Source organism: Pinus tabuliformis, chromosome 1_2, assembly GCF_031772625.1.
Source record: "Pinus tabuliformis cultivar Carrire ecotype Pingquan chromosome 1_2, CPIR1, whole genome shotgun sequence".
Lineage (NCBI taxonomy): Eukaryota > Viridiplantae > Streptophyta > Pinopsida > Pinales > Pinaceae > Pinus > Pinus tabuliformis.
This window is the reverse complement of record NC_142298.1, coordinates 487306962-487332535: the sequence shown is the minus strand read 5'-3', so window position 1 is coordinate 487332535 and position 25574 is coordinate 487306962. Positions and strand designations below refer to the sequence as shown.

The 25574-nt window shown below is 36.1% G+C and overlaps 1 long non-coding RNA gene across 1 annotated transcript; it reads right to left on the bottom strand.

The window, feature by feature from the left end:
• Positions 1 to 12406: 12406 nt before the first annotated feature.
• Positions 12407 to 23978, bottom strand: LOC149206466 (uncharacterized). Its single transcript, XR_016252552.1, has 2 exons — positions 23457 to 23978; positions 12407 to 12773 (listed from the first exon to the last, which is right to left on the bottom strand). It is a non-coding gene; the product is annotated as an uncharacterized LOC149206466 (long non-coding RNA).
• Positions 23979 to 25574: the final 1596 nt, after the last annotated feature.

Sequence of the window (25574 nt, the reverse complement as noted above, 5' to 3'; positions counted from 1 at the left end):
CATCATAAATCCTACTACAATCACTGGTTTATCATCTCCTACTTGTTCTTTACATTCAATAAGTTATTTAATTATTTAAACAACGATGAAAACACTATTGCAGACTACACATACATACAGATCATGAACTGAAATAAAATAAGACAAATACACAAGGGACACTGTTATTTTTGGATAAATGTCCCCAGAAAAACTCAATGTGAGAAAACCGTTGCAGCAGCTCTGAGGGTTTTATTATTAAGCAGTAGTTCGGAATACACTTTGGATGCCCTCTCGAATATCTAGTTACAGAGATTAAAATACACTGGTAGAAACCTAAGTGAGATTACCTCACTTCATGCGGCAAAAATCTCTTTGATCCGGCAACGGGACTGATCATCCTTGGCTACAACTGCGCTGCCCCTATGTAGTAGTTGTGTGTGCCTACGTGGAGCACACTGGGACATTGTGTCAGCACTGCGCTGCCTACTTTGCCTCCTGAAGCTCTGATGTCAACCTTTTCGACTGATTTTTTTGCTCCCCAAGCTGAATTCGAATTTCCGCTGGAGGGTGGCTCTTCCCTTTCATTGGAAATGCGTGGGCCCTTCTTGGCCCAGCATCAGCCTCATAGGGTTTGTGCTTCCTCCTCTGGCATCTCTTTGCCTCTCTCTGTTGTGTATTCGAGGTCCTGGAGCAAATCCTCCGACCTCAACTATCCTTTCCCCTTTGCTGCAACCAATCACTTGTTCAATTTTCTCAGCGAACCTTGCCCCAGAAAAATAAAACTCTTCGATCTGTCAAGTGTATCTCTAACTGACCCTCAAGCCTCCTCTTATACTTTTCTTGTTGATGAATCAACGGCAAGATTAAGTCCCTAATCAACGAATAAGATTGAAACATACTTTATCCTCGTCACTTGGAAGTTTCTCACCCATATTCTTATTAATACCCATTAATACTTTTATTTCCCTAAGTTTAGACTTAGAAACCCATTAAAAATATTAATTATTTTAATAAATCCTCATCTAGGTGGAATTTCTCCAAACGATTTATGGGTTTTGGAGATCTCATGTATTTTAGCCCCTCCACAAAATTTCGGAGCCAGAGCACATCCGATGCTACCCAAAATCAACAACCTAGAACTAGTGAAAATTGGTTTAAGAACGAGAAAATCAAAGGAGACGAATGGAAGAAATTCCTCATAAAACTTGAAATAGTCATGACCTATGAGGGCATGTATGGATTAGTACTCTATCATCATCTTCGTCTACTCGTGCATTTTGAGAAAGGTTATGAGATAAATTTTCCATATTATCTATTTAATAGTCTCAAGAAAATGGCTTCTAATATTCAACGGAACTTGAGGAATATAGATAGAACCCTATATCATTTCGGGCTGGTTAACATTTTGGTTGAGGTTGAATTAAATCAACATGGTGATAATTGGGAGCCACCCCTCGTAAGATATTACTTCAAAGAAGCACCTAAAACATCCCAAAGGCTAGGGTTTCCAAAACTGAAATTTCAAACCCTAAGCTTATGGTTTCTAACAAGGAAGAAATAAGGACCGACAGAGTTAACTTGAAACCACAAAAGCTAAGGCACAATCACAAACACATAAAAATAGAATCAAATAAGAAGGAAATAGGGAAAATGGAAGGGAAAATTATAAAAGAGGCAAAGAAAAAAATATCTCTTGTACAAAAGCCCATGCACAGTAACGCTACAAAAAAGAAGACCACATATTTCATACATGAGCTTTGAAGCACTATCTGCAATATGACTATGGAATTGAGGAAGCAAGATAATGTTGAGATTCCAAAACAATCGATAATTGAAGTTAGTAAGTCTGATAGAGAAAACAACTGCCCACCAGGGAAAGACATCTCTTCAAAAGTCTATAGAAAGAGATCAAGTCTCTGATTTATTGTCACCTTCAGTCACATAACCAAAAGTTATTGCTAGAAATGTAACTAGTTTCACTCTTCATAATTGTTATCGTACTCATTTCAATATGCATCTTATGTAACAAACATAAGAAGAAAAATAATATATTATTTTAAAGCATGGGTTTCATGTTGTTTATTGATGGTCTTCTAGGTAAATGCAAGTTTTTCATGCTTCTATGGTTTGTTAGGTCATATAGCATATATTGTCATGAAGAGCCTTCCAGGCAAAATGTGCCTTGTAAAAGAATTTATTTTGAGTCTAGAAAGTCCTGGAAACCTCCAAAGTACAAGTTGGCCCTAGCATCTACAATTCGGCCTAAAGAAGGGAAATCGACCCCTTGGAAAGGCTATAAATAGAAACAACTTCAACCTCCTTTGGCACTCACTTACACATGAGTTCGATCTTTCAAGAAGTTTGATCTAAAGCTAGAAGAGGCAAGAAAGGAAGAGTGAAGGTCTAGAAGGCAAGGACAATCCAAGAAGAAGGAAGAAAGTATGTTTTTGTGCTCTATCTCTCTCACTTGTGCAAAATCTAGGGCTTTTGTAGCGTCCAAGAACGCCAAAATTGTAGGTCTGAATTACAGAAGATCAAATTGCAGTATCAAGTTGTTGGAAGAGAGAATACTTTGTTTTGAGCTCATTAACTTTGGTAAATCCTATTTTGCTCAAAGAAGGATCCCTTGAAGAAGTGTCTTGTGCAAAAATTAGGGTTTCTACAGCAACTACAGGGCCAAAATTGCAAGTCAAAGTTTCAGGGTCAAAGTTAGGGATGAAGTTGAAGGTGGAAGCTAGTTGAAGCAAGGTTGAGTCGTGTTGATCTGATCTATCTAGGACTTCTTGAAAGGCTGACTTGGTACTTGGAGGAGGACTTGGTCTAGGGTTTGGGTCTTGATTGTCTCATTTGAAGCATATTCTATAAGAAGATGAGAGTTTTTGGGTTTTCCCCTTGGGGATGGGTTTTTCCCTAGCTTCAAGCCTAATTTTTTTGTCCACTATCTTTACTATTTTGTTCTAGATAATTGTTTAATGAAAAAGAAATAATAAAGAAAACACAAGAATATAAATAAAGTTCACAAGCAATTATTGAGGTTAAGGAAAATCGGAATTATAGTTGTCATACTGCATTTTCCAACAGTTCCTAGTCCAAAGATTGATACAGCATAGCAAAAGGTTTATGAATATATTGAATCTCTTGAAAAAGACATACAATATGCACAGAATTCAGAGTATAATTAGGTGTCATCTCCTACCTATAGTCCATTATCATCTCCTACTTATAGTCCATCCCCTTGTTTTTTTAAGAGAAAAAAATAATGAAAAAAAAATAGGGAATTAAAAGTTCTAGAATGACATATCAGGAAAGAAAATCAAGTCTTAAAAACACAAAACCAAATATGTTGAAGAAGATGCAATATTAGTATAGGAAAAAGTGAAAGCTCAAGAAAGTCAATAAAAGACTTCATGCAAAAGTTAAAAATTTAACTTCCACAATCCCACTAAGCCAAGATGGTACATTGCAATTCTAATCTAAGCTACAAAGACCATGGTATAGCAGGAAAAAACTTCCAAATTTTGCAATTCTACTTCTACATAGGGCATGCAAAATCCTTAGCGTGGGAGGATGTTGGGTCCCAAGAATGAGCTCCTTTTGTCATCTTTTCACGATTTATTTTGCCCATCATATGTCTAGAAGCCTACCATATTCATCGTCTCACACTCTAGTGTTATCATTTTGGTGTAAAATCATGCCTTGAGCTACAAAGGGTTATAAATTACTGATGGCAAGCTCCACAAACTCGTCAAACTTAACCTAGCGATTTCCATGTCAACAAAGAGTCAAAAGTACAATCAGGTAGTGGCAAAGTCAAAGGAATCTCAGAGTATTGATTTGGAACAAAAAATCACATGGACGTATTTCTAGCCCTAGGATATGCATAGAAGTCCTTTCCAAGTTTTTTACTTACTTGTAACAAAAGACTTATTCTAACAACTTCCTACGAATGGGCATTCTCCAACCCTCAAATATCTTGATGAAACTCCTTTCCAACATTTTTCTTTCCTCTTATTAAGGGACTTAATGCAACAATTTCCTACAAAGAGGCATATTCCAACATCTTGTTTAATTCCTAATAGAAGTCATCGGAAGGGAGGGATGCATTGGACAATAGAAATTATAATATGTATTGTGAACTTTACTTTTAAGTCATATACCTCACTTCTCCAAGGATGATTATAAGATATTTTTATTTTATCCCTAATCAGATTTTGACTCTGACAAAATCTAATTAGACAAAATTTTCTCACTAGATTAACTAAGAATGCAAGACATAAAAGCCCTAAAATTTTATCTTGCATAACACTAGATTCATTATGTATTTTACCACCTTGTCCCATTTTACATTAGCCCATTCGTAAAGTTTGTTCTTATTTTCATGGTTGAATGTTTGCCTCTTAACTCAATGAAATGTCTCCTATAAAGCATATAACTAATCAAATTCAATCACCATTCCTAATACCTACAACCCATTTTGTTGAATTTCCTTTTAATTTGACCTTATGAATTTTATTCTTTGTTTCTCTATAGACCTATCATTGCTAACCTTTATTTGAATAGCTTTCCATCAACCTTATAAATGTGAACTACTTGTCATCATAGCACTGCATGAGCCATCCAAATCCATTTGGCTAATATAAAATCAAAAGGAGATAGCAATTTGAAATCCTAACAGCTAGGATTAGTCTTTTAATTTTCTTGAAAATGACCAGATAGGAAACACAAGTCTAGCTATTCTAATATCTAAACCTACGTGTGATTGGACAAAATAAAAATCCTAATTCCTCACGAGTGAAGTTCTATTGAACGAAAAATCTAGATATAGAATATTATAAACCATTCTCTTTAAAAGTAAATTTTCCTTTTCCATTTAGACAAAATCATTTAACTCACATTATTTATTCTTGCAAACGGCATTCTCTAAATTTCCCTAGAAAGCCTACCCATCCTTGATAATAGGAGCAACAACCATCACCCATGAATTCATTAACAACACAATGACTCTAAAAGTCCACTAAAGTTTCCCATGAGGCACATTTCTAGAATCAGCATTCTCTAAATTTTCCTAGAAAACCTACCGATCCTTAACAATAGGAGCAACAACCATCATCCATGAATTCATTAACGCAATGACTCTAAAAGTCCACTTTCCCGTGAGGCAAATTTTTATCTAAGATTCTTTCTATCTAATCTTTCAATTCCACTATCCCCCATGAAGAATGTCAAGACTACAAAATGCATATTTTGAATCTCAATTATTATATTGATTTGCATTTTTTCTTATTCAAAAAGAAATATCTCCAATATTCCAAACCAAAAAGCTTTGCATTATAAAACACAAGCACACAAAACTATATTAATAAGGTGGGGTGCCACCAACATGCACATATTATAATTAAAACCCTTTAATTTAATTGTAGTGTCCATCTTGCCATGTTAATCTTATACTCAACCAAGGAAACATAGCCCAAACATGCACATTTATCATACCTAAGTCTTATACACAAATTCATCTAACAACTAAAGAAATCTAGCCCAAACATGCACCTTTGTCATACCTCATACCTAAGTCATTAAGAGAAAATAGAAAACTAACACTACATGAGACCACTCTTCTTAAAAAAAAACAAATCCCACGTATTAATAAATCCTCATTCACTAAATCTAATACTAAGGAAACCTTTACCTTTATGCTCGAAATGCACTTCATGCTACTCCCACAATCACCGCAAGGCAAAAGGTCTCCATAAATTACCGCCTCAAATTTTAACTAAAGAAATCTAGCCCAAACATGCACCTTTATCATACCTCATAGCTAAGTCATTAAGAGAAAATAGAATACTAATACAACATGTGACCACTCTTCTTAAAAAAACCAAAGCCCACATATTAATAAATCCTTGTTCATTAAATCTAATACTAAGGAAACTTTTACCTTTATTCTTGAAATGCACTCCATGCTACTCTCACAATCACCCCAAGGCAAAAGCTCTCCATAAAATTACCGCCTCAAATTCTAACTACTAAAGAAATCTAGCCCAAACATGCACCTTTATCATACCTCATACCTAAGTCATTAAGAGAATAGAAAACTAAGACTACATGAGACCACTCTTCTTTAAAAAAACCAAAGCCTGCATATTCATAAATCCTTGTTCACTAAATCTAATACTAAGGAAACCTTTACCTTTATGCTTGGAATGCACTCCATGCTACTCCCACAATCACCCCAAGGCAAAAAGTCTCCATAAAATTACCGCCTCAAATTCCAAGGACTAAAGAAATCTAGCCCAAACATGCACCTTTATCATACCTCATATCTAATTCATTCAAAAAAAATAGAAAACTAACACTACATGATAGCACTCTTCTTAAAAAAACAAAAAGTCCACATATTAATAAATCCTTGTTCACCGTTTCCTTACCTTTACGCTTGAAATGCACTCCATGCTACTCCCACAATCACCCCAAGGCAAAAAGTCTCCATAAAATTACCACCTCAAATTCGAACGACTAAAAAAATCTAGCCCAAACATGCACCTTTATCATATCTCATATCTAATTCATTAAAAGAAAATAGAAAACTAACTCTTCTTAAAAACCACTCTTCTTAAAAAAACAAAAGCCCACATATTAATAAATCCTTGTTCACTAAATCTAATACTAGAGAAACCTTTACCTTTATCTGTGAAATGCACTCCATCCTCCTCCCACAACCACCCCAAGGCAAAAGCTCTCCGTAAAATTACCACCTCAAATTCTAACATACAAGTTAGTGAAAATGTCTTACTCCAACCATTTGTCCAATGACATTCACCCATTATGGACCAAAAAATCATATTGATCTATTAGTTTATCTAACTTTATTAGTTCTCTTACATTACTAACTATAGTTGTTTATGGCATATTATATTTAAGGATACCCTCTTACTTTATTAGTTCACTGTACATTATTTTGACATTACTAACTACAGTTGTTTATGGCATACTCTATAAAGGGCATATTCTGTTTATGGCATACTCTATAAGGGGCATATTATCTTTAACGATACTCTATTCGCAGTGAGGGGGCATGAGTCAAAATTAGTTTAGGGCATCAAAAACTCAAAGATAATTAGAAAATAAAATGTGTTCATAATTTTTAAATATTTTTATAATCTTTTACACACCACTTTCAATTGTCATAATCTAAACAATATATAAATTTGACATTTTTAAGAAGAGAAATCAGCATTTTTCATTTAAAATTCATAAAAAAAAACAATCAATGGATGGAATTGCAGATATCAATTGTTATGCAAAGTTAGACTGCAATAAGTGCTGCAATAAGTGTATATATCTCAGAAGCTAAATCCATGTTATATATCTCGGAAGCTAAATCTATTTTAACATTAAACATTCAAAATTGCAAATTCATATTGCAAATATATATATAAAAATTTGGAGTACATGCTAACTATAGTATATATAGTATATAGTATAAAATCCAAGTCTCCTACTAAAACTTTCAATTAGCATACATTAATCTGCTCAAGATTATACCACATCACCTGTGAGACCAAACTTTCCCACCTAAGCACCACGTACTTTGCTCTTTTACATTATAAAACCCTAGTCAATGGGAGCTTTGCTTAACAATCTCTCATACTCCCCATAGATGTTCAAATCCCTCAAATGTATCGTTTTACATAATTAAAAGTTACGTGCAATTCACAAGCAACTTTGACAAAATAAATAACTCCCGGCTACAACTACTATACTTAATTAAAGGGGTCATTCTAAAGTATTGTAGCCAGCGCTATTTATTTCCATATATCGGAGAAGTTAAAGAGGTCATTCTAAAGCAGTGTTGATAATATCGGTATCGGGAAAATATCGGCGAGGGCCCAGAAAATATCTTATCAACAATATCGGTGAAAATATCAGCAAAATAATGGCAAATATCGGCAAACATAAAAAAAATGCATAATATATTCATTTTTTTTTCCAGATTTTTAAACATATAAAGCAATAACAACATGAAATAAACACATTGGCACATAAATATGAAAAAAACACTGATATATATGATGTCAAATAGAGATGATACATCAAAGGCGATACCAAATCCTGTTGATCCCTGATAATTGTCCATTCAAGAACTCAAATGTGGAGAACCAATACAAAATAACATCACATATATAGAAGTATCTCATCATCACGAGTTATATGTATCATAACAAATAAAACTAGCAGCTATCTATCTGAAATCACTACCCTCTCCCCCTTTTACAGGAAAACATGATGGGCTGCTTGCCAGGCCTGCCCCTAGTAGTAGAAGGCCCTGACCCTGCCTCTGCACCTAATGTCAAATACTGAGTGCTAGGTAAGGGGCTATGCTCTCCTATATCTATAGCAGATGGTCTTGATGTTGATGCTCCCGCAATGTCCTCCTCCTCCTCCTCCTGCTCCTCCTCTGAGTGTTGCTGCTCCTTCGACTCCAAGTCCTCTTGCTGCCCCTGTTCTAATGGATCATCTGCCACTGGCTCTAACCATGAAGGTGACTCCTCTAAGATGGGCTCATCAGACTCTACCCTCCACGGAAACAATACATCAATATTGTCTAAGGAAATGGCATCTAGATCCATTGGTGATTTTATTTGCCTCACTCGAAGTCGGATGTTGTAATGCACATACAACAAATCGTTGAAGCGTGCGAACTCCAACTTGTAAGAGTGTCAAAAAAAGTAATGAGTCTTGACTCTTGACACTCGAAAGTCATAAATTAAAAATTAAAAATTACAATAGGTGTAATTGCTCAACAGAAGGCTTGAGCTCAAAGTTATACCTGTTGCGCTTTTTGGCGTGTATTTTCTCAAATACACTCCAATTGCGCTCACACCCTGAAGAGCTACATGTTTGACTCAAAATTCGTATGGCCAATTTCTGCAAATTTGGTGCCCTTGCACCATAGCTTCGCCACCAAATATCTACAACAAAATAATGAAATAAAAAATTCAAAAACTTAAAACATAATTAAACTTTCAAATAAAATGTTATAATTGAATTTAAAAAAAAATAGAATTATAAGTAAGGAAATTCTAAATTGAAAATTCTAATTTCTAATGAGTGATGACTTGTCACTTACGTGGCATGAAGAGGGTCCTTTCCCTAATAGCATCATCAAAGCCAAATAGGCCAACACAATCCCGATAAGACTGTATCTCACGATTGATTTTGCTACGAAACTCAGGATCAGGTCCATCCTCTAAATACAGGAATGAAGCCCTTCCATCACCTCGCCATCAAAATCAAAGTTGCATTTATATGAAAATGCGGGGTTGAGGAAGAGTGCTGCTGCATGAATGGGTCGATGAAGCATCCTTGTCCACCGACTATCAATCACATCCCATAACATCATCAGCCTATCAAGGCCAACAGAACCATTGTCCGCATAATAGGAACGAATGGCCTCCTTGGCCCTATCCATGCCCTCATACAAATAAGCCATTGCAGGCTTCTCTCCATCCACCAATCTAAGAACCTTTACTATGCACATGCTTCTTCTACTCCATGCCAAAATGTCTCAGAGTACACCATTTTTGCAATGGCTTTCTCGTCATGTCTCCTGTTGTATCTACAATTACGCCAATCATCAAACACAAACATTTGCTTCAACTCGAACTGACATTGAAGCAAACACTTAAGAGTAATAACGTTTGTGGCAAAACGTGTGATGGCAGGACGCCGGAACTCTTTGTTTCTGGTGAACCTCCTCATGAGACTAAGAACAAAAGCATGGTTATAAATAAACTTGGGGATGTTCCTAACCATATCAACCGCCTCCTTGATGAAAGAGAGTTTCCCCATATCCTCAAGCAACAAATCGAGACAATGTGTTGCACACGGAGTCCAGAACAATGTGGGATGCCTCTCCATAAACATTTTGCCGGCAGACACATAATTAGCTGCATTCTCTGTTATGACTTGCACCACATTCTGCACACCAATCTCCCGAATGAACCCATCTAACAACTCACATATCGTTGCTGCATCTTTGATATGTTCTGATGCATCCAACGATTTAATAAACATGGTACCTTTAGGACAATGTATCAAGAAATTTAAAAGGGGTCCCAACCTTCCTATCTGTCCAACCATCAGACATCATTGTGCATCCAGTAACTTCCCATGTCTTTTTCAACTTCGCCAATCTAGAGTTGATGTCCTGCTTTTCTGCTTGATGAATTGGCCCCTGCAACTCCTCATATGTGGCACTTTTGTACCCTGAGCCCACAACAGCAATAGCATCACACATTAGCTGTCAAAATGGATTTGTTTTGGTGATGCTGAGAGGTAAGTCGCTCCAGAAAATACACCTCCCCATGACTCTATCTGCTTCTTGCTTCTCCTTCTTTTTAACAAGTGATTTTATGCCAGGTTGTGCTCCAGGTCCTGTTTGTGGAACAAAAAATGATGACCTCGCAGTCGCACTAGCAATAGTAGGTGATGGTGTGCCAGCCGTGAAGCCCCTCCCACTAGGGTCACTACCCTCAACATCAAAATCAGGAGAAGATATCCCGAAAGATCTACCTGCACGTTCAGCGTTGTTTCTTTCTGCCTCTTCCTTCTTTCTGTCCTTTTCATCAATTGCCTCAAGAGCTTTTTGTATAAGCTCCGGACTAGAAACTGTACAAACCCCAACATCATGTCCACCGAGTCTAGCAAGATGTTATTTCAGTCATGTAACCCCACCTGTCATCCTGGTCCCACACAATTTGCATGTAAGATATGCACGATTTGTCCCACCATCAGGCTTCCCATACTCCCAAAATGGGTCCAAGGCTTTTGGCATATTTGTATTTTGTAGTGGGTTAACTCAAACCTAGGGCACCAAAAAATAATTGGAATTAGTAACTTAATAAGTAATACTAATAACCACATCATTTTACAAAACAGTGTTGCTACATTATTTGCAAATTTGCAATTTTGCAATGTGAATTGAAAATAGAAAATTCATTTGAAATTTCATAAATTCATACATAGAATTTACTTTTAGAAATAGGCAAACAGTAAACCTACTTCACTGTTCACAACTTCACATTGCACAATAAAAAACTAATTTCTAAGGTGAAGAAATTTTATAGAGATGAACCCCTAATATATAATAAAATTAATAAATAGCCTCTGCAGCTATGAACTCAAAAAAAATGGAGTTTGCTCTCCAGATATGGAGAAAACTTGAAAACTTGAAAACTTAAAACCCTTGCATTTGCTCATGGGCATGAAAATCTTTTCAAATGGAAAAAAAAAATCAAGCAAAATGATTGTAGGCAAATAGGCAAGCAAGAACAATCTTAAAACTAACAAAAAATTCATTAAAATAAGGATTTATTTGAACATACCTGTTAATGGAAGAAATGAAATTGTCTCACTGTTCTTGAAGCTTGGATCAATGAAATCTTCGTTGTTGGTGGCGATAATAGCTATGGAACGCTCAAACCCTCCTTGGCAGCGAGCACATAGCTCTCCCCTTCCTTCTCCAGCAATCAAAAATGAAAATAATTGAAAAAAAACCAAAATCGGACTTTTATATCCCACGCGGAAATTTTTTACTATCACTGCGCGATATTTTCGGGAGCAGAAAATATCGCGATATTTTCTCGGTGATATTTCGGCTCGCTGAAAATATCGCGATATTTACGAATATCGCCGATATTTCACCGATATTATCAACATTGTTCTAAAGTATTGTAGCCAGCTCTATTTATTTCCATATATCTGAGAGGTTAAAGGGGTCATTCTAAAGTATTGTAGCCAGCTCTATTTATTTCCAAATATCAGAGAAGTTAAAGGGATCATTCTAAAGTATTGTAGCCAGCTATATTGCAGTGTATTATTTCCATATATTGGAGAAGGGTATGCGTGCTGCAGAGAGATAATAATAAGCGTATTATCAAAATAATATTAAGCGTATTTAAAAAAAGGAAAATTGTAAAATATTGTGCCAAAAGTCCTTTTCATAAACCAAATATGCATGCGGACATTCTAGAAGAATCACATAATTGCAGGTGTTACCAACTTAGGTTGCAGAATATCCGTTAAATTCACAGAAAAAATATACTCCAAAACTAAACCAGTGTAGTATTTCTATTCTGTATTCGCAAGATTACAGCTAATGGGCAACTTAAAAAATGTCGACCTTGGATCAGAAAATGCCCATTTAAAGAGACCAACTATTTAAAGACCTTCACCTATATCACATGCACATTTGTCTGTAACAAAAATCTAGAAACCTTCATGTAAAGCTTTGCATAGAAATTTATAACAATGTCATAGAAATGAAACTATCTGTACAAGTATTGCCTGTATATCTCGTTGCAAAAGAAAAACATTATATATGCAAGGGGCAAGGATGACCAGAACTGCTAATTTACCTTTCGAATAATTAGAAAACATTATCGCATGGCCTGTCAAATATAGAGAAAAATAAAAGTTTACAAAAATTCATAAACATCAGAATGCCAGTCATATTTTCAAGTATAACTAGTTATAACCCAGATTTAACTCTGCCAATACCATATCAAAGCATCCCACAGTCTGGTAAAGCATATTTCATCATCATTGCCTAGAGCTGCTAATTAACCTTTTGCGTAGTTGAAAAACATGATCGTTATGGCCAAACATAAATGAAAATATAGATATACTGAAACTCGTAAATGACCATTGCTTGGTTCAATTATTGACCCTTGTCAAAAAGTCATTCAAAACTGAAGCACGGCATCAATTTCATCCCCCTCCTCCATCTGAAGCTGTTGCCATCAATGACATGCATCAAAAAATAAGCTTTACATATGTATGAAGAACCAATTTTTTCACACCACAAATTATATTGAGAAAGCAAATAACTGTAAAAACTCCATCTCAAGCTATTGCCATCAATAACATGCACCATAAAATAAGCTTGCTAACACAATGTCAAAGGTAAGAAGGATTTCCATATAATCCAAAATATATGTAATTTCGAACACCTCATATATACATGATGAAAGTATTTTTCAGGGAAAGGGTAAAAAATAAAAAATAAAATGGAATGTAAAGATGAGCGTTGAGAAAAAGGATAAAAGGGTCCAGATTTTGCAAAAGCACAAGAAAGCAAATGAAAAAAGGCTTGGAGAACAATAACAAGGATACAAAAAGCAACCACTGAGTACACTATCCTTCAAGGTATAGAAATGAATTAAAAAATGAAGCCAGCTCGGACAACAAATATAAAGAAAGAGTAACGACATACAGTACCCTCCACTTAGGTCTCACCGTGAGAGTTTTACAACTAATCTCCAATATTGAAAGATATATGTATCAAGTATTCAAATTTCACTAAACCCGTTGAAATATCCACTCAAAACATGGTCACCTTTTTAGTAGGGTAATGGGATTGAAAAATATTGCACGTTGCTACAGCAGTTACCTGGTATACTCCAAACATTTCATACTGAAGATCTTAGGAAAATAGACAGAAGAGAGACGAAACAAAATAAGTAAAATAATAACGTTTACAAGGAACAATATTTATCATAATAGAAAACTTTTGAATAACATAAAATGTAGCTTTCCGTTTACTTTCAGTTATGATGCCCATTCACATCAACACCACCACAACCACAATTTTTCTACAATTTACTATGCAGTTTCACATATAACATAATATGGTTGTGTTCTAAACTTTCTGTTCATCCTACTTTCTATTCATACTTCACAATAAAAAGAAAGTCAAGCTTAATAAATACTAATTCGTATTGCACTCCATGCCCCAAATGGAAGAGATGTGTCATCTCTGTAGGTAACACTAATAAACTAAATGAAAAGACGGGACTTGACGCCTAATGTAAAAAATAACATAAGAAAAAAAAGAAAAAAACACTTGAATGCCAATCATTAATTACCATGATGTCAAAAATTAAAAACAAACTAGTATGAGATTTAAACCTTGCTTAATAGACCGGGGTTAAGGTGAATGACAGATCTGTGAAAGTAGTTATTCTCAAACAAAACAAGAAAAATATGGATATTGATATGACACAAAATAAAAGATAGTATACTGATTAAAACTAACATGTACCTCCAACAAACATCAACAGCGAGAACATAAGACCGACCAAAACTCAGCAAAATGTCAGGTGACCTCCCCAACCATTTGACAAAACTTAAATACAAATACATATCTTGCTTAATGCATCAATTCTCATGGAAACAAAAGAATACAAGATAAGTCAAAATATAGCTACATCTACACCATATATATGCAAGAATTCAAAATTGAGCAACACTATTTACTCAATACTCAAACTCTCTGCTCCCTGATGCAAGTATTTGCTCTACCACTTTTGCAGGCCCACATTTGGAGCACAGTAATGGCACCGTATTTTCCTGTACATATTTTACCGTATGTTATATGTGAATTTTTATGCCCCCATTCATGCCACCTGCCTTGTTTACCAACACAGATTCCAAACATGAGAAACGATGAACCCTATTAGTTGATGGAAAACCCTATTCCACTCATATCTAACCATGCAGCAGTTTCATGCAATACTTGGATGTGCAAAGCAATTGAGAACCCAGCCTTCTCTATGGTTAGGACTTAGGACTTGAGAGCTCTGAATAGTCTTTGTGAACCATTAACTCTGTCTGGTTGGGAATTGAGAGCTCTGAATGGTCTTTGTAAACCAGTAATTTCAAGTTATTTCCCATCAAGTCAGAATGTTTGAACTTTGAACACACCACCATTACGCAGGCATTGACAGCATAACATACCTGAATGTAGGGAATATAAGTACCTATCCAGATCAACTCCACAACCCAGGAAAAAAATAACCCAAAAAAATATCACCCTACACTTCAAAGCAAAACCAAAGGTTGTTTCTCGTAAAGGTATAGTTGATAGGTGATGCAATACGAAACTCAATTAAAATGAGATCGACAAAATAATATAACCAAAATTAGTAAATTACAATTCCAAAACTTCAAAAAGATCGAAATTGGAGTGTTTTCCACTGAGCTATCCTTAAAAATTTTAAATAACACATAACATTAGCTAATTTAATATCAGACCATTCAAAAAATATGATAGTCACATAAAGGCAGAAGGAAAGCAAAAACTGTCAAAATTTTCAGAATGTCCAAGAAGAGAAAAAGTCACCAAACTCAGTAATAGTGACTATAATTATTTTTGGTTGAGAATAGCATTAATTCTCCAAGAAACAGAACCAGAATCATCACAGCAGTGACTACAGTTCAAACTTTGGACCCACATCCTTAATATTTATTATTAAGGCTCCACCAGTGGAGCTAACAAAAAGAAATTGCTCAAGCAAAATAAACCTAAAATGTAAAATCTGAACGAGGTATGGGTTACTTCTCCTGCATACCAAAGGATTCTTTTAGGACCCCTATAAGTCCCCCAGATGCCTCCTCACATCCCTTCAAGTGGTAGGTGCTTCAAAAAATCCAGTTAATCTATCTTAAAGTACCATGGTTGCAAAACTGATTCTAATGACTCTTTGTTGCCATGGTTGCAAGGGCTATTTGAATTGAGAGTTGTTTGACAGATGCAAACCTCCCAAGCCATGACAACAATGCACCTTGCCTAATAATCACAAGTTATTATAAATTTTCCTCCCCTCGGTGACGATGTCCTTGTGTTCTTCAATCAAATAAATCAATTGCAGAATTTAATTAACAGAGAAATATAAATTCTGAACACAGCTACCATTACACACTAGCTGTAAAACAGTAAATAGCAGAAAAATAAATTAAAATTTAGCATACACATGCACAGATGATTTCTTCTTCTAAATCAGTTTTTCATTCCTTAAACAAAGCTTGCAAGGAAACTAGGAAACTATATTTTGCATGAATTGCAGGGGATCTCAATTCAGCTAAAGTTTGCATCAGCTAGGGATCGGAGAGTCTGCTAATTTGGTCAAGAGTATAAACACTTCTTTCAAACCTCCTTTTTCAAATTTTCAAGAGCTAGGAATGTGGAAGTGTACACCAATGCAGGATCAGATCCCACATGCAGTGAGTGAACAGGGAATCTCAGGGCAATCTGATGGAAGAGACCCATGCTTTCGAAAGAGCGCGCATACTTAATTCATTCAATGGAAAACAACAACTTGTAGAGGTTATTATGGGAGATTGATGAGGGCAAGCAACCATGGTAATGATGACACCTCAGATCAGATTCCTCAAGCAGCAAGTGAACAGTGAATCTCAGGGCAATCTGGTGGAAGAGACACATGCATTTGAAAGAGTGTGTATTCTTAATTCATTCAATGGAAAACAACAACTTGCAGAGGTTATTAGAAGATAATGATGACGGCAAGCAGCCATGGTAATGTTGACACCTTCGATTATGGATAATATGCATTTTCTGATGCGGGGCACATTGAAAGAGTTACACCTCATTTCTATCCTATTGTGGACAGCGTGGGGCATATTGAAGGAGTTACACCTCATTTCTATCCTATTGTGGACAGCATGTACATGCATGCTCAGGCCTAGGGAGCATTTTTCAAGGAGGCAGAATTCAAAAGTGTAAAAACTTCAGTGAAACGTGGTTGGAGCCCCTGAGATTGAATCTCAGGTTTGACTGTAATTACCAAACAGTCTGATATTAATGAAAAATCTTGAGTACTTGGTCTACAATTTTTCTCCTATTCTTGTGCATTGTTCACTGTTAATGAATTTTCAGATGTCTATTCTTAGGTAGGGCACAAATACCTGCATGGGTAAAACTCCAGTTCGGGTAGAGGGTGCAGTTCGTAAGGAAAGGGACCCATGCTTGCATGTTCCAGTTCATCATCCAGTTGAGGTATACTTAACTGTCACACAGATCCATGCAGCTGGGCACACTAGGTGATTGGATGAGGGTTAGGGTTTGTTTGAGTTACGTTGAGCAAGGGTGCAGTTCATAAGGAAAGGGATCCATGCTTGCATGTTCCAGTTCATCATCCAACTGAGGTATACTTAACTGTCACAGATCCATGCAGCTGGGCACACTAGGTGATTGGATGAGGGTTAGGGTTTGTTTGAGTTACGTTGAGCAAGGGTGCAGTTCATAAGGCAAGGGATCCATGCTTGCATGTTCCAGTTCATCATCCAACTGAGGTATACTTAACTGTCACATGGATCCACGCTTGGATGTTCCAGTTCATCATCCAGTTGAGGTATACTTAACTGTCACATGGATCCATGCAGCTGGGCACACTAGGTGATTGGATGGGGGTTAGGGTTTGTTTGAGTTACCTTGAGCACTTCATGCATGTGACCAGATATATTGTATCTTCCTTTGCCTTCCTATTCTATAAAGAAAACACACAGCACCCCACTGTGTTGGTTAGCGATTTTTTGGTTTTCGGTTGTTATGATGTATTTTCTTCTTTCCATATTCCATAGAAGATAGATGTGATTGGGAGTTGAGATATGTGTACTCACTGTTTTTATTTTTCTGCAGTATATGTTTGTAGATTGTAGGATTCAAAGATTGATGTTTTGATAAGGTTTTGCCATTTGGTGTTGAAGTTTCTTAGGACTTTTACAATTACAGTGAGTGAACAATTTGTTTACCATGGTCTAAAAGACATTACCATACTGGTAATGCAAATAAAACTAAGCTTAACCAACACATTTAGCCAAAATTAACCATCACACTAACAAACTATAATAACGAAAGAAATCCCAATAACCTGAATCGCAAAGATGGCTTCAAGCTCATTCAACCTTAACAGCCCACCATCTATCACATTTCTGCCCATAAAGATCTCGCATACTTTGTTCCCTTGCCTTTGTTCCTCACTCCTCCCTCTCCCACTTTCCTTATCCCTTCAATAGATTTATTATTTTTTCAATCTCTGTGCTTCATCCTTTTCCTCATTCTTATTTCTCCATAACCATTCTGTCTTCTCCTATCTTTTGTTTAATCTATTTCCCTTTTCTGTACAATTCTATCCTTTCTCCCTCTTTTCAGTATTTACCTATCTTCTTATTATTTGACCCCTTCTTCCTAATTATTTTCATTATATATTTTTTTCAAGTTATTTAGGTACTTCTTTATGTTTTATTACCCTTGTACTTTCCCACGTGTTTCTCATTTACTTGTTGATTAACGCTTTTGGTTTATTTATTCCATTCACGTTTTCATTCATTATCAATGTCAAACTTTGTTAATTAGAATATTATTTTTAGTTACATTTTCTTGTTTACTCGTTCTCACCTTCAACATCAATTCAATTTTATTTTTATTTTAGTTAAAACGTTTTAATCTTCTTGTCTTTATGATTATTTTTCGTATGTTTAATAATACTCTCTTTTACCTTTTTCTTCCTATCGTTGAGTATTATATTGTGTTTCCTTTGACCTGATTTCTTAGCTACTTCTTTACTAATAATATTATTCAATCTCTGCTATCTTAAAAGACTTATACCTCTTGTATTTTCTGTCTTCTTCCTCCTCAACAACAATTCTCATCTCTTTATTCAGTTTTGAAAGTGTTCAACATCAAAATTGATTACAAAGAAGATATCTACAATCAGTATTCCAAATGGAAGGCCCAACAAATAGGAGGATATCAACAACAATTTGTCTCTTACTACAACATGGAATTTCAATCTCTAGGCCTTATTGAGGAACAAAGGTAGTCATGTAGACTTTGTATGGATATAGCTCACAGGGTTCCTGAAACCAAAAAAGGATGTTTGAGTAGTCATTGATCTGAAATTTTTTGAAAACTACCTTGCCAAATATGGCAGAGGATAAATCATCTATTATCACCTAAAAACTGCTCACTTGCAACATTTTTAGCAGTCACACACATCTAGATTGGATAATTTTGTGTGAATTTTATAAGGCATCCTAGGACATTATCATGCCAAACTTGCTTCAAGTGTAGAAAAACGCCTATATAACAATCATTAAGGGAACAATGTAAACAAAGGTGTCATTTGGTTCATCCCCAAGTCTAGGGACCTTATCACAAGTTGGAAATTGATCACCCACCTCAATGTCTCTTACAAGATTCTAGCCAAGGCCTAGCCATGTATGGATATAGCTCACAGGGTTCCTGAAACCAAAAAAGGATGTTTGAGTAGTCATTGATCTGAAATTTTTTGAAAACTACCTTGCCAAATATGGCAGAGGATAAATCATCTATTATCACCTAAAAACTGCTCACTTGCAACATTTTTAGCAGTCACACACATCTAGATTGGATAATTTTGTGTGAATTTTATAAGGCATCCTAGGACATTATCATGCCAAACTTTCTTCAAGTGTAGAAAAACGCCTATATAACAATCATTAAGGGAACAATGTAAACAAAGGTGTCATTTGGTTCATCCCCAAGTCTAGGGACCTTATCACAAGTTGGAGATTGATCACCCACCTCAATGTCTCTTACAAGATTCTAGCCAAGGCCTAGCCATGCATGTCAAGCACATTTTACTAAGATCATACATCTAGAAAAAATAGCCTTCATTGGGGAATGATTTATTCTGGGCAATATTATAGCCATATGGGAAAGATTCAAGTGATTCAGATTCTCAAGCCTCAACGCTTTATTCATCAAAATTAACTTTCAAAAAGCATATAACAAGGTTGAGGGGCATTTCATCCTGGCTATGCTCGAGGATCTCAATGTTGGCCCCAACTTCCCTAGTGTCATGGAAACTATTTTCTGAAAGGAAAGAATGTCTCTCAATAAACAGTAGTAAATTTGAACAAGTTGCACTCTTTCAATTTTTCCAACAAGGATACTCATCAGCTCCTATAGTCTAAGTGAGATGGAAGTTGGGGCCTCGTGTTATTTCATCTCTCACAAGGGCCAAGGATTAACTAGATCAGTCTCCTGAATAGTGAATTGGGCGTCAATGGGGACTTTGTTGATGATTTTTTTCTCAAGATCTTGTAGGGGAATAGAAATCAATAACCTACATGATAAATTGTCTTCAAATATTTGGCTTAGCCTCTAGAACTATAATTTAGTGGAACAAAACCAAATGTTTTAGACAAAGCCAACATTTCTATTTGAATGACAGATCAGTAAGGGATTCAAATACATTCAAGTCAAATATTTAAGTTTCTGGGCGTCCTAATCAACTTTCAAAGTTTCAAAGGTCCCTCAAATAATTATACAAGATGGTCATCCCAAAGAGTTCAATAGAAAATTGAAAATGATTCACCAAGCCATTAGCCCTAGCTACCAAATCTCTACTAAAATCCTTACTACAATTCATATATATTCTTCCTCTTGCCAATTCCGCTCAATCAGTGGAGAAAACAATTTGTGGCTACGAGTAAAAATCAGTGTTGTGAAAAGCGCGATTAAATCGCGATTTAATGAAAAAATCGCGATTTTTTCAGCTTGCCGATTTAATCGCGATTTTTATACGAAAAAATCGCCCTTTTTTTTGCCGATTTTTATTGAAAAAATCGAGCTTTTTTCAAAAAATCGCGATTTTTAACGAAAAAATCGCGGGGGCTCGGGACAGCACGATTTTATAAAAAAATTTTGGTTTTTCATTTGGTCATTTGGGTTTTTTCATGCAATTTTTTTTGAAAGAAACAAATAATTTTTGAGTGGGGCAGCTTAATGATAAAGTCTAGGCCCTAGTATGGATATGCTATTCATGGTAATGTTAAATTCTTAAAGTAAAAGTGACATTCTCCTTAATCTTCATTTTCATCCTTTTACTTAAATTTTTAACATTACCATGAAATGACTCAGGATGTTTGAGAGTGGTTCCAGCCTCATTGGATTTCATATGGAGAAAGTAGAATTTTAGATTTCATTTAAAATCCAGCAGACTTATCAGTTTTTCAGGATTTCAGGATTGGGAGATTGTAATGTTTCCAGGTGACACCACCTGCTCGGGCTACCCCTGCCACCAGTACAGGACGTGGTCTACCTCCTATAGCTCCTACTTCTAGTTCTTCAGCTTCTAGAGCACATCAAACTCCACTGCCATCTCCACCAGCACAGGCACCAGCATCTACATCTAGAGGGAAAGGGAAAGCTGTGGCATTTTTTCGCAAGAGGGGCAGAGGAAATAAATAGGATTAGACTTCATTTTATTGTATATGACCTTATGACATGATGAGATACATTATCATATTTTTTGTTGATATTTTGAGGCTGAGTTGGGACTCAGGAGTCAGGACTTACTATTCAGGACATGATTCAATGTTATGTGTGATTTTAGCGCTAGAAATGATATTAAACATCTTATATATTATTTTTTTATCATATTTATGTGTCAATGTATTTATTTTATGTTGTAGATGGTTTAGATATTAAAAAAATTGAAAAAAAATGAATATTTTTGTACGAAACAATTTTTTCCCGCTTTTTTCCGATTTTTTCCCGATTTTTCCGATTTTTTCCAATTCGTTCCCCACGCCGATTTAATCCCGCTCACGCTTTTCACAACATTGGTAAAAATGGAGGGTAGTAAGAGCTTTTACAAAAAAAAATCAGAACTTTATTGCATTCCAATGATTAGGGACCATGGGGATTATCAAAACGCATACCCAAGCTTAGGCCTTGTGCAAAAAATTGAATTATTAGTGGCTTAGAGAAATGAGGCCTCGAAGGTTCTTGTGTAAAATTGTCCTATGGGCATGAATTCATGGTATGACTTAAAACTACAAACTCATGTTATCATCTCAACCATGGTTGACATAAAAAAGGCCTTTGTCACTCAAAGCATATGAAGGGCCTAGAAGGCTATCAAGCCATTCTTGAAATAGAGAGGCCAAAGGTTCAATTTTGGTTTGTCTTTCGATGAATACTCCTTATAGTGATCCCTATCCTTTTGCTCAAAGGCAAAACCTATCATTATCCCTATCAAAGGACCTTTGATCCCTATCCATATCAAAGCATGTGAAGAGCCTAGAAGGCTATCAAGCTATTCTTGAACTAGAAAAGCTAAGGATAAACATATTTCAATTTTTCAAGAGGCATTAACACAAACAAAAGCATTTTTACTCACAAATTGAAGACTAGGTCACTTGCCTTGTGCTAAAAAGAGTCATTCAAAGTTCAAACCAAGGTTATCAAAACCACTTAGATTGGATCAATTTCAACCAATTTGAAGCAATTATCAAGTGAAGGGTCCTAAATCAATTCACAACCGAGTAGTTCAACACCTTTTCAACTGAGTCCAATCCAGACCAATGTTCGATGAACCTAAACCCACCTGCACAGTCCCATGACAGATTGAATAGTTCTTCATTATTGTTTTTTTTACTGATTTTGATCTAGTCTCAATTTCAATTTTAGTTCTAATAATTTTGGCTCAGGCTTACCAATCATAATAAACTCATCCTTAATCCCTCTTTATCAAGTCATGTCTGCAATCCCCTGTCACCTTGTGGAAGGGTTGGAATTGTACTAAGGCCAAAACATTCAAGAAGAATAATTTGGTTTATGGCCACAAATGGCTTAGCCATAAACCTATGTAGTTGTTCAATTAAACAAAATTTGGATATTGAAATGCACATACGTGACTTGCCTCCTCTAGCTATCCACTATCTAGAAACCCTTAACCCAAGAATACTTTCTTTGCCTTGTGCCTCATCTAATATGGCCACTGCTATAGAGTTGTTGGTTGAACATCGAACTTTGATGCCCAGAATTGAGGATGAACTCTCTAGTCTTCGTCAACAAATTGAAGGCCTACAAACTTCACTCAACAAGCAGACCTTCGAATCCACTTTCTCAAGCAATGTCATTAGCAATGTAGCTCAAGATTCGCCTGATCTAAATGTAACAGTGTCCCCTCAGAAGAGGGGATTTGGACCTGGTGATGTCACCCCTCCTCCCGAAAATTAGCATGTTGGTCTGTAAATGCTTTCAAATTTTGATTTTGGACCCGGTGATGTCACCCCTCCTCCCGAGAATTAGCATGTTGGTCTGTAAATGCTTTCAAATTTTGATCTAAATGTAACAGTGTCCCCTCAGAAGAGGGGATTTGGACCCGGTGATGTCACCCCTCCTCCCGAGAATTAGCATGTTGGTCTGTAAATGCTTTCAAATTTTGTATGTTCTTTTGGTGCCTATATAGTATATACATATAGGAATAATAGTTTTGACATAAAGGCACTCAAAAATTTTGACATAGTGGGGATTTATGCGAGCAAAACAGAAAAGCTAAATCACGAGAAACATTCATGATGGTTATATAAGCAAGGTAGAAACCCTTTTTTTAAGATATGAAGCCGGTAGAATTAATAACCAGGACTTAGATACTATATTAAAACAGAACTTTGTACGGGCAAAAGGTTAGGTTACAAATTTATAGCTTTGGCAACCTATGAAAAGCTTCTCAGAACCTTAGGCCCAAAAAAAACCCTGAAAATACCATTAAAAAGCTTTCCTCGCCCAAAAAAGCATCGTCGGCCTCTTTTTATTTTTATCAAGGTTATAATTCAAATACCTCGCCTCTGACCATCAAACGGATCCGATCCTCTTGCACAGCTGGAGCGGCGTTCCCTCTCTCTATTATAGTTCCATTGTTTCACACAATGACCCTAAAACCACCTTGATGCTCGATTTGCACTGCTTGAGCGGCGTTTCGGCGTTCCCTCTCGTTTATGGAAACAACGAAATTATAGTCGAACAGGAAGACGGTTTGGGTCATTGTGAAAAACAATGAAACTAATTATAGTTTCATTAATTAGTTTCATTGTTTCTCACAATGACCTTGAAACCGCCTTGATGCTCTACTATAATTTCGTGCTCTACTATAATTTCGTTCTGCCTTGAGCTCCCTGATCCAAGGGCCTTGGATCCTCTTGCCCTGCTGGAGTGGCGTTCCGTCTGTCATCCATACCAGCCTGCGATCCATACTAAACTGTCCGGGAGGATAAAGGTTGTGCGCAAATTCAAAAAGGGCCGAGATCCCGGTTATATGGGAAGGTCGTATGAAGGACCTTTCCATGTGGAGTGTTACGATACAGCTGGGCTCCAACGACTACTATAAAGGTAAAGGGGCTTAGATAATAATTGTCGCGCACGCTATTTATATGGTAAGTCGAGGTAGTGATGGTTCTTAGGGAATTGATTATAATGCCTTCCCTTTGGTTTATATATATGAACGAGTTTGGCCACGATGGCTTTTCTATTGGTTGGGAAACGAATTTGTGTGGAATGTTTGGCTCTGAAGGCTATATGGAAAGATCTTGAATTTGGTGGTTTTGTATCACCCTTCGGATCCTCCCACTTCATTTTAAACTTGGATTTACAAAGGGATTTACCTCCCTAAATTGGGATTAAGAAAGCACCTTTTGATCAAGGGATGGGCATTGTGGGTGTTAAGGGCGACTAAATTGACATAACCATTTGTAGGTCAGCGTCATTTCGTATCAAAGCTAGACAACTCTGTAACTAAAGTAAATTCTTTAGTGGAGGATACAAGAAATTCTTTGAAAAAATAGAGTTTGTAGGAAAACATGTTTGGACAATCTGACAAGGTAAAAGTCTTTTGATTTTCATTAATAAGCTTTGGAACCAAGGAGGAACATTTATGTTCTTAAGCCATAAAGTAAGATGGAGGTAGAAAACAAGAAGATTGATAGCAACACATGTTCAAATAACATCGAACAAGAGGTAAAATGGTTTTTATGTTTTCAACTGATGTGTGGGATAAATAGCTGATTACAGGTGATGACAATGGTAGAAAGTTGTGACAGAGGAGGAACAAAGCAAGTAAAATATTTTAAAGTAAATATTTTGGCAAAGAACATTGAGGGAGAAAACAATGACAAGTAGAAGTTCTTAGAGAAGTGAGTAAGTATATGCAGTAGCCAGAGGAGCAAGGAGTGCTCAATGAGGTTCTAAATGGGAGAACTAGTGGGGTACCAATAGTCCACGCCGAGGAGGAGCTTGGTGAGGTAGTAAGTAGCATGTCATTGGAGTAGGCCTGTTATCGCAACCTCCCCGACACAGAGTTCTACTCGAGATAAAATAGGTGAAGGGGATTAAAACCCTCGTACCAGACGCTTTAGGCATATCATTTACATTTAATATAATTGTAGGGAGGAAATGCTCAAACACTTAAGGCCCCTTTAACGGTATATTTGTTTGAAACATTTTTATTTTTTTTAAATCGAGGAATCAATAATGGGTAGATACTAAGGTAATTATAGACTTATTTTAGTGACAACATTTTGAAAGAAAATTATGACTTGGTTTGAGAAAGGAAATGAAATGATATTTTAATATCTATCGACTAAAAATAATTTATGGGGCTATTAGTATTTTGTTTTTCGTTTTTTGCAATTCCATTTTTTTTATTCAAATTGATGATGAGCTCGCTCAACCTTCGAACAATCCCATCGTTGAAAAGACAGTGCCAATAAACCAATGTTAACATATTCCCATAACTTTTTCTGATGTCTTTGAATGCATCACATTCCAAAATGAAATGTTTTTCTGATTCCACTACCCCAGACGTGCAAAATGTACACACCCGTTCTTCCCAAGCTTATTCAGTTCTTTTCCACCATCATATTTCCCACTGAAGTGATGCGAGGTGTTTAGCAAGAAATGTATG